Raw genomic sequence first — 9,925 nt, forward strand, 5'->3', positions numbered from 1 at the left:
AGAAATGCGTATGTGCATGCAGGTTTGGGCACATGCATATGAAACCTGGAGGGATTCTCTTTGGATCCACAGTCCAAATGGACTTCCAAGAAGGAGCTGGTATGACCACATGCTTCTTCCATTGTGCCACATGCAGCCCATCTTGATCAGCCAGGTTCTCAGGAGACTGATCAGCACCTGCTGTAGCTCTGGCCAAAGCTGTTTTTGGGACCATGTGAAGGACAGAAAACTAAAATGTGGGCACAAAAGCATCTAAGACTTGCAGCAGAGTTGAGTCTCCTACCACTTTCTGTGAGTCTGCTGAATACTTTTCAGTATGGGAGCATCCTTTCCAACACACAAGTCAGGAACTGCTGAGATACATCACGGTGCAAGCTTGATCCAAAATTGATGTTAACCATTGACTGTCAACTGAAGACTTCTATGTGCCACTCACTGTGCTAAGCACCATCTCATTTAATCCTCACAACAGTCCTTCAAGGTAGGTGCTACTGTTACCCTTATTTTACAGATGTGGAAACTGAGGCCTGAAGTTCCACAACTGATAACTTGTGGAATAGGGATCCAATCTCTAAGCAAATATGGCTGTAGTTGTTGATGGCAGAAGAAAATATACAAGGTTTGCCTTGGAAAGCCATCAGTGGTGGTCACAAAACCACCTGGACAGCTTGCCTTGACCTAGCAAGAATAAAAATATAAAGAATGCTTTATATAAAAGTATAAAAAATGATTATAATGGGATGATTAGGTCTGTTATACTTTTTGGCATAAATTTGTTTTTGTAACATTTTCTATTTTAATCAGTTTTGTCTTTGCTCTTCCAGTGACATTTCCTAGGTGTATGAGTGACAGTGTACTGAGCAGGTACTTCTGAGAGTCTTTGGCTCAACTGAAGGGTTTGACAGTAATTTCTTCCTTGAATCTGTAGGGAAAGAGCAGGAAGTCCCTATTCCAGCTGTTGGGGAGAAAGCTCAGATGTAGTGGCTTCTGTGCCACTAGGTTAGGCTAAGCAAATTTGCCTTCTAAATACTCATTGTTTAAAGGAAAAGTTCTGTGGCTTGGATTATTAAAGTGATAAAATGCTTGTTTACTGTGTTTTAAGCCCATTTATCCTTTTCAAGTCTAAGGAATAGTCATTCACAGGGGTACGTGGAAAGTGATTAATACATGATATCGTTTTTTTTTTTTTTTCTTTACTTTTAACTTAGCCAAAGTGTTATTCAAATCCTTCCTTTCTTTTCTTTTTTAGGGGCACTTTTTGAGAGAAGATCTCGCTATATAGTTCAGGCTGGCCTATCCTCTTGCCTCAGCCCCCCAAGTGCTGGGATTACATAGATGCACCACCATGCCTGGCTTAAATGCTTGTTGTCAAATTCAACTTTTTTTTTTTTTTTTGGTACTGGGGATCAAACTTGGGACCTTGCGCTTGCAAATTCAACATTAAATATAGCATTAGTGCATGAAATTACCCGTTTTATTTTCAAGGCAATTGAATTCTATTTTTCACTTTCTACTTCCCCCCAGAAAAGTCAATGTTTTTAGAGCTTGGCTTCTCAGTGGATGATTTTCTATGGTGGGAAGGTCAGTATGAAGCAGAGGAGTGTGGCAATGACATTCAGGACAGGGGTGGTCAGAGCCGCCGTCCTCTGCTGATGAAGAGATTCCACCAGCCAACTTTACAGAACATATTGATTTCACTGTGTTTTCACTTGAAACACCAGTGGAATGTCCACACCTCGTCCTTGGGCTGGTGGGGGGCAGGAGCTGGATTTCTGTCCAGAATTGTGTCATTGTACTACACCAGAGCAGCAGGAGTACTCAAAGGCAAGGCCTGAAAACACAGACCACACTGGCTTGGCCTAGCTCTGTAAGTGTCAGACACACGAAAGTGGCATTTGGGTGGGACTTTAAATAACAGTGAATCCCATAGTGATTATCATTCCACCTCTAATCTTTTTGAGCATATTAATGACAAAGTGTGCTTTATGCTTTTGTGTCTTTAACCTTTTTCTCATATCTGTTTTTGAAATAAAGACAGATTAGACTTTAATCTTCGACTTTAGAAAGTAACATTTTCTGATTTGGTTGTAATGGTTTTATTTCTTTAAAAAAAAATTTTGTACAGTGACCCTAATTTATAGCAGTTTTCAAAGTAGGATGAAAATTTCTTTTGAAAACAAATCAGTTTAGTTTTTCCCCCCACTTGATGGTGTGCATGGATGCATATGTGGCAAAACTCACCAGCACAGCATATAAACAGCCAGAGTTTGAGAAGCATCAGTTTAGGCAGGAAATTGAAGGACATTGGTTTCTCTTGTACTCATAGATGATTGCCATTTATTGGAAGGCTGTGTTTTAATGCGGCATAACCATGGGTGTCAGAGCTGATTTTTAATCTTCCGCTCTTCCTAGCTATGTGCCTCAGCCACCTTGAGTTTCTGTTTGTGCATTTGTAAAGCGGATCTTGTGAGCAGGGCAGGACAGCAGCTCAATTCCTGAGTCAGGAAGCTTCAATTCCTGAGAGAGGGTGTGGTTGATACTCCTAAACTGCAGACTCCCTACCTCCAGGCCAATTGACTTCTGTTTTCTTATTGCCAGGGCTCTAGGTTTGCCTCTGAGAGGAGAGGGAGGTGGAATATACTTTACCCCCTGCAACCTGCTGAAGAAATGTGCTCCTGAGGCCAGAAAATCAAGTAAGCCCATCTGGCTTAGACAGCTCAGCAGCGTGAAGATCAAAGTCACGTGTGAGTTTTGTGCACAGGCAGCCTTTCCTCATCTCAGGCTACAAATCTTTGGCAATCGGAGGCAGGCTCTGAATTAAGCTTAATTAAAATTCACTCTTAATTAGGACCATTACTTAAAATCAACTCTATGTAATAAAGCTGTATAATCATAATTAAGCCCCAGGAATGGAATTAGGAAGCACAGAATGCAAAAGCCAAACATGGATGGGCCTGATACTGATGGAGGCAGTGACAGAGACTTCTCAAATTAACAGAATTTTTAAATAACCCAGGACCTGGGAGCATGCCAATGACCCCATCCTGTCGGCCTCACGCCTGTGTATCTAATCCTGGCAGAGTAAGACCTGGCATTTGAGTTGAGAGTGGAAGAGGCTGTTGGGTTTTAATTCCAGAGCTGTGGAATTAGAGGGGGAAGAGAAAAACAGAGAGCTCCTTCCTATATCTATTGTTTAACTTACACTTTCAGTTTCTTTGCACAAACCACTTGGGGATCATTTTCAGAAGGGTGAAGGGATGTATAGGCACCTGCAGCCAAACATCAGCTGCTTCCTCTTTGAGTCCTTAATTGTTCAGGGCTGCCTCATGATTCTTATGCAGAATATGGATGCCAACTCTATGCTGGCCCTGAATTGGGCTCTCATTGAGTTTTCACCCAAGCACCATAGGTCAGGGGTTGTTACTCCCATTTTGCAGATGAAGAAATTGAGGGTCAGAGAAGCAATCGCTTTTTGGGCAAAGGGAAATATAGCCTGTGATCCCAGATTGGGTTTTCAGTTCACTCTTATCAACATTGTACTCTGCCAGAGATACTGTCTAGGCCAGGTGCCTCCCAGATGGCTTCCACCCACAGCAGGGTCAGCACAAAGGCTGGTCCTCTCTACACCTAGACTGACAACTAATTGTGCCTTTGGTGCCCAAAAGGTCCTGCCATTTATATTCCCCAAACAGCCTCAGGTCTGTGCTCCTCAATGGCATTAACTCTACTTGCATGCTCCTATGGATGAGGAAGGACATCATCCCTTACTGAGGTAAGCGCTCACATTTGGATGACAGGGTAGGGATGGAGAGAAATTTGGCCTGAGCCTGTTATTCATGAAGCCTTCCAACTCAGATTTTTTCTTTCTTCCTTTCTTTCTTTTCTTTCTTTCTTTTCTTTCTTTCTTTCTTTTCTTTCTTCCTTCCTTCCTTTCTTTCCTGTCCTGCCCTGTCCTGTCCTGTCCTGTCCTGTCCTGCCCTGCCCTGCCCTGCCCTGTCCTGTCCTGTCCTGTCCTGTCCTGTCCTGTCCTGTCCTGTCCTGTCCTGTCCTGTCCTGTCCTATCCTGGCCTGCCCTGTCCTGTCCTGCCCTGTCCTGTCCTGCCCTGTCCTGTCCTGTCCTGTCCTTTCTTCCTTTCTTTCCCAGGGATCGAATGTGGCTCTTTACACTTGTTGGCCAGGTGGCGGAACCACTGAGCTAAATCCCCGGCCCTCCATCTCAGACTTTAAATATCAACTTTGGGCGATACACAGAGTCAGTGCGTTTGGGTGGTTCTGTGTTGTGTTAATCAGTAAATGAAAAGATTTGAAGTCCTACTACAATTTCTAAAAGTCTATATTAGGATTTCCTCATTTGTCAATGTAGCAGAAACCTTAATTGGGACAGAAAGCCTGGTCCATTTTCTCGGCCTAGGCGGCCCTGAGAGTTGATAATGACATTCATGTTTTGAGCTAAGCTGTACATGTGGATCGTTGCTGCTCCCTAGGAAGGGGAGCACCAGCTGGGTGGGGTGGAAGGTTCTTGTGCTGCTGCTCTCCCTGTCCCACAGGAGGGTCTAGGGCTGGAGGAAGGATTTGCTGGATAAGGAAAGGTGCCCCTGAGTCCTGCTGCTTTTGAGAGGAAGGTAAATTGTGGAGAGCAGGGGAACTTGTGGCTGTGCTTTGCAAGTGAATGGTGGCCACTTCTTAGGGTTCATAGCACATACTCCTACTTCACAAATTTGGGACACCCTGACTGTGGTATTTTATGCAAATACACACCATGGGGTTGCTCCATGCAGGTCATGTTTAGATGCAAACCTCAATGCCAGAGGGTACCTGCAGAGTGAGGTAATGTCATATGATGGGGCTGAACCCCAAATGGTGAATGATTGGGTTACTAGGTGCTCACAGACACTGTCTCTTGACCTGAGGAGGCCATGGTTCTTCTCCCAGTGTGATTTCTTTGTCCTTCAACCCTGATAGCATTTGCCTTTATTTACATTAAATAGAGCCAGCTCCACTTGTGGGTTCCTGTATTTTGGGCAAGCCCAGCTGGAGGTCCCTACAGCCAGTCCCAGCAGGGAGCTGCCACCCTGGTAATGGTCACATGGAACGCTCTCCCTGGTGGGGCAGGTCTTCCAACAGTTTACCAAACACTTTATGTTCCACAAAACACGTGAGGTAATGTTTATGCAAGATCATTCTGTTCCTTTCATGACCCAATAGTGCTCATGGTGACTGGATTCACCTCACCCACCTTAATTCCCCTGGCTGTTTTTCCTGCTGCTCTCATTGTGCTGGGAAGCATGCTCATACTTTTCTCCACAGCAGACTAGCCTGGGAGTGAGGGTCTCCCTGTCTCCATTCTTCCGGGTACATTCACAGGTATAATGGGCCTTGTTTTACATAGGAAGAAAATGAGGCATAGAACAGCAAGGCATCTTGGCAAAAGCTACAAAGTAGGTTGGTAGCTGGGCTGGGGACTCAAGATCCTACCTCTGAAGTCACTCTCTGAACTGCTATATCTTTGATAGCTATTCATTTAAAGATCGCTGGTTTTATTTTTTATGGATGGAAGGAAGGATGGAAGGTGCATGGATGGATAGATGGATGGATAAATAGCTAGCTATATATAGGAAAACGCTGGACAAGTGAATAGGGAGGTGGATAGAGAGGGGGCTGTGTAGGTAGATAGACAAAGGGGAAATTATATCATTCTATTAGAATACATAAGAAACTGCTTTTGGAAAGGGAATAAGGAATCAGTTGTGTGTAAGAGAGAGAGAGAGAGCATTACTTTTTATTGACTGTTCTTTTTTTTTGCTTTCTCTGAAATGCTGGAATGTTTTGCATGTGCAGAAGTCAGTTTTTAAATCTCCTTTTCTGCTTCTTTGCCTTCTTTCCCAGTGTATCTGTCCACAGGAGAAATCAGTGGAGGAGTCCTTAGCAGAGTCTACAAAGTCATTTCTTTGCCAGAAACCTCCCACAATGAATCACATCCATTGGATACTCTCAGGTGCATGGGTGGCACAGCATGGAAGGTAGAAGAAACTCAGATTTCAGAGTCTTGAGATCATCCCCAGGGCTGCTCCAGTGACCTTGACTCCTGATCCAATGACCAGAGAATCTTGGCAGTGGCGACAGCCAGTTTTTTCCACTGGTATTTAGAAATGTGATGAATTGGAAACAAACTGCAGGCTCAACAGCTTGGAGCTGGTTAAATGATTTTGGGTTCATGCAGCCAGTACAACAAATCACAAATCTATCTTTTCTACACCCGATATTAGATTGAAACAACTGAGCAGATCCTTTCTGCAGTTACAGTTCCTCAGAATGGAATGTGCAGAATTTAAGTCAAAATATGCCAAAATGTTAGCAATTAATTCTTGGTTGTTATATGTAACGAGTATTATTTCTTATTTTTCATATTTCCAATGTACAAACATGTGATTTTATTATAAAAAACATTTATAAAGAGTAGTCTTTTAGATCAAGAACAAGAGCATAAATATGGGCATAGAGAGAGTGGAAGAAAATCAAGCAAAATGATACCTTTGGATGGTAGCCTCAGAATTTTTTGCCTCCCATCTTTATAGTTTTTGAATTTTCTATATTTACTTTTATAATAGGCATTCCTATTTAAGATAATTTTTTTTAAAAAATTGGTGGAATGGGAGAGTGGCCAGTTTCTGAGAAGACAAAGCTTTGGGCTCCCCAAAAGCCCTTTCATGTCAATTGGTTGATATTTTCTGAGCCTATAAACTATGCACGTCATTTGGGCCCAGAGAAGTAGGGGTGAGAAAGCTGAAGGAGATGCAAGCACTTTAATCAGATCACAATCCATCAGGGGACATAAGAGCTCTCATTATACAGCTCAAATTGCAAGGTCTTAATCCTAGAAGTGTATCTGTTAAGAGTATAGTAATAGGGCTGGGGATTTAGCTCAGTGGCACAGTGTCTGCCTCACAACCACAAGGTCCTGAGTTCGAGCCCCGGTACAAAAAAAAAAGGTGACAATATACTGAGCGGAGCTGCATCACCTGGGAAGAAACTCACCTGCATTTCTTAATCATGCTGGATCTGACCCTCAGCTTGCTTTTCTGTAACTGTAAACTGCCTCATAATGTCCTTGTGAGGGCTAAGTGAAGCCTGTGCGTGAAGGGCTGGGCAAGGCTACCTTCACCATGAATCACATTATCATTACTGTGTCTCAGGTTTTGGGGCCAGCTATCCATAAGCTGTGTTTTCCAAGATGTCGCTGGCATTTGGACTCACCTTTATCCAACTCCCAAGCCATTGATTCTACCCAAATCAGGCACTGCATTCACTCCACACCAAACTGAAATTTGTTGTAAACCTCACTATTTTCTTATGATCTTGCCAGGAAAAAAAGCCAAATTTCTATTCAAAGATCAGAGACGAAATGAATTTGGTTCAAAGAACATGAGAGGAGGAAAGATGCAGGATGCCGTAGTGTCACCTGCACTGTTGCCAAGAATCTTGCTGCAGAAGATTCACCCTGAAGCCTGTGTTGGTAACACAGCATTGCTTGGCTTGTCCTTAACTGTGAATGTGTCAGGATTTCCCTCCTAACCACTTGTGTTAGTTTGCTCTGGTTGGAGGGCAGACTGTCATGGATGGAAAGCAAAAGGAAGTATAGGGCTGGGGATTTAGCTCAGTGGTTTTGCTGTCTGCTGCGCAAGCGCAAGGACCCAAGTTCAGTCCCTGTTACCAAAAAAGGACGTATAAAGAAGGGCCAGTGTGTTTAAAAAGAACCTAAACACCTGGACAACCAATGCCAAGAGGTGTGAGACACAGGTTAGAATTGGAAGTCTAAAAAAACGGAGTCAAAAGCAATGGAGATCTAGAAAAAGGGACAAGGAAAACCAAAAGCACAGCGGAAATTCTTTTTAGGGATATCCATGTCATTCAGAAAAGTTACCTCCTTGAAAAGAGTGTTAATATCAGTGGTTTTCCCCCTGTCTCTCCAGTCATCTGTTTTTTAAGGGCTCTACCTAAACTCACCTGTAACCCATCCTGTCCCACCTCCTCTTCACACTAGGCATTAGGAGTACAAATACTTTATTAAGAGAAATCAGACACACAAGCTTAAATATTGGATCATTTCTCTTATATGAGAAACCCAAGATATAAATAAAGAACAAAATAAAAGATAATAGGAAATAGGGAGATGGAGCTTTCACAATGGGAAGGGAACCTGGAGATCGGAAGGGGGGTGGTAAAAAGAATTAAAATGTCTTATGTCCATGTACCAGCTCCACATGGTGAATATAATTATTATGTACTGCAAACATCTAATAAAATTTTTAAGAATTAATAAAAAAAGCCAGTGCAGATAAGAGCACAGGAGAGCTGTGTGCTTGAATAAGGAAGAAGAATACATAAGCATATCAGGGACAAGTACAGTGCTCAAGACTGGTATGAAGTGAAGTGGCTAATGGGACAGGTAGGCAGAAAAGACTTTCCAGGGGAGCCAGGACTTGAGCTCAGTCCTCAAGGACAGTACAAGCATGTTCCTGTGGCCCTGAGAGAGGAATTGGTTTCAGGCACCTGCAGAAAGAGGCTGCAGGGAGCATGAGAATGCCATGGGCCTTTGGTGTGCTTGGTAGATGGCACTGGTTGGATCATAGGTATTTATAGAGAAGACTTGGTACAATAAGGCTACCATGCAAGTGGGACAACCCCCAGAAGTTGGCTGACAAGCTGAAGGACCTATCCTGAAAGTAGTGGCAAGGGGAAGAGGTGGCATTTGATTTGTTCCCTGGCAGTGAGTTTCTTCTATGCTCAGGAGTTGAGCCACCTTGGGCAATATGGAGGTCAAGCCTCTTATCCTCTCTGTCAGAGCTTCAGTTTAGAGAGAAGAATTAGTCCAGATTTATCATTTATCAGATGACTTTGGAACAGCACATAATTGAATCTTGAGAAAAGTCTACTCATGCATCCGTTTCTTCATTCACTCATTTAGATTGGTTCTTAGGCATCCAATATTTTATGTTCAGTACTGCTGAAATTTCTTTGGGGGCTACACAATTTAGTAGGAGTTGCCTCTAATTTCAAGAACCTTCAAGTCAGAGTAAAGGAGAGATGACTACTAATTCCACAGTGTTAACCCACCAACTAAGCTCTTTATCTCATCTCCTAAGACTCCTTTAACCCCTTCAATAGATTTCCCATCTCTCATGGGAAAAATGTGAACTCTTATCTAAAACTAATTGTCTCTCTATGGGAAACCTTTATTTGTCTCCTAAAACTCATCTCCTACCACTCCTTACCTTTTTCTGCTCTAGCCCACTGCCTTTTCTTTCATTAGATTCTCTTCCACCACAGGTCTGTAGCACATGCTGCTCCTTCAGCCCAAGCCATCTTCTCTGGTTCATGCCTACTTATTCTGTAAGCTCAGATGAATAATTCTGTGGGAAAGGTTTCTCAGTCCATCTGAATTGACCAAGTCTTTATTACACACTCTTCTACTCCATCTAATATCACTCACAGGCCTTTTCCCAGTTATAATTATTTTTCATTTATTTACACAATAACTATATTAACATCTACATTTTCTACCAGATCAAAAGTCCCATAAAAGCAAGCACTGTTTTTATAATAATTGCCAGAGTATAATTTATTTATAATGTGCACACACATTTTAGATGTACCTTTCAGTGAATATTGGCATATTTATGCAAAAGCTTATATACATGTTTATTACTAAAACTGCATATGGAACACTTCCATCCCTCTAAAATTATGCTGTGCTTCAGGCAGCCACTCATATGCCTTTTGTCCTTATAGATTGGATGTCTTTTCTATAGTTTGATATAAATAGAATCATATGGCCAGAATCCCTTATGTTTGGCTTCTCCCACCCAGCATAATGTTTTTGAGTCATCTATGCAGTGTGTCATCATAGTCTGTTCTTTTTAATAGC

General features: G+C 42.5%; 1 protein-coding gene across 3 annotated transcripts in view; it reads left to right on the plus strand.

Annotated features, from left to right (window-relative positions):
- Positions 1-294: 294 nt before the first annotated feature.
- Insyn2b (inhibitory synaptic factor family member 2B) overlaps positions 295-9,925 on the plus strand; it is a 331,485-nt gene continuing 321,854 nt past the window's right edge. For all 3 annotated transcript variants that reach the window (XR_015444791.1, XR_015444793.1, XR_015444792.1), the window contains exons 1-2: positions 295-481; positions 2,599-2,744. The gene's annotated coding sequence lies outside the window, so the exon portion shown is untranslated. The remainder of the gene's footprint in view (positions 482-2,598; positions 2,745-9,925) is intronic.

This window comes from Heterocephalus glaber, unplaced genomic scaffold (assembly GCF_053883595.1).
Source record: "Heterocephalus glaber isolate CG9 unplaced genomic scaffold, H.glaber_assembly_v1.0 deba00001606, whole genome shotgun sequence".
Lineage (NCBI taxonomy): Eukaryota > Metazoa > Chordata > Mammalia > Rodentia > Bathyergidae > Heterocephalus > Heterocephalus glaber.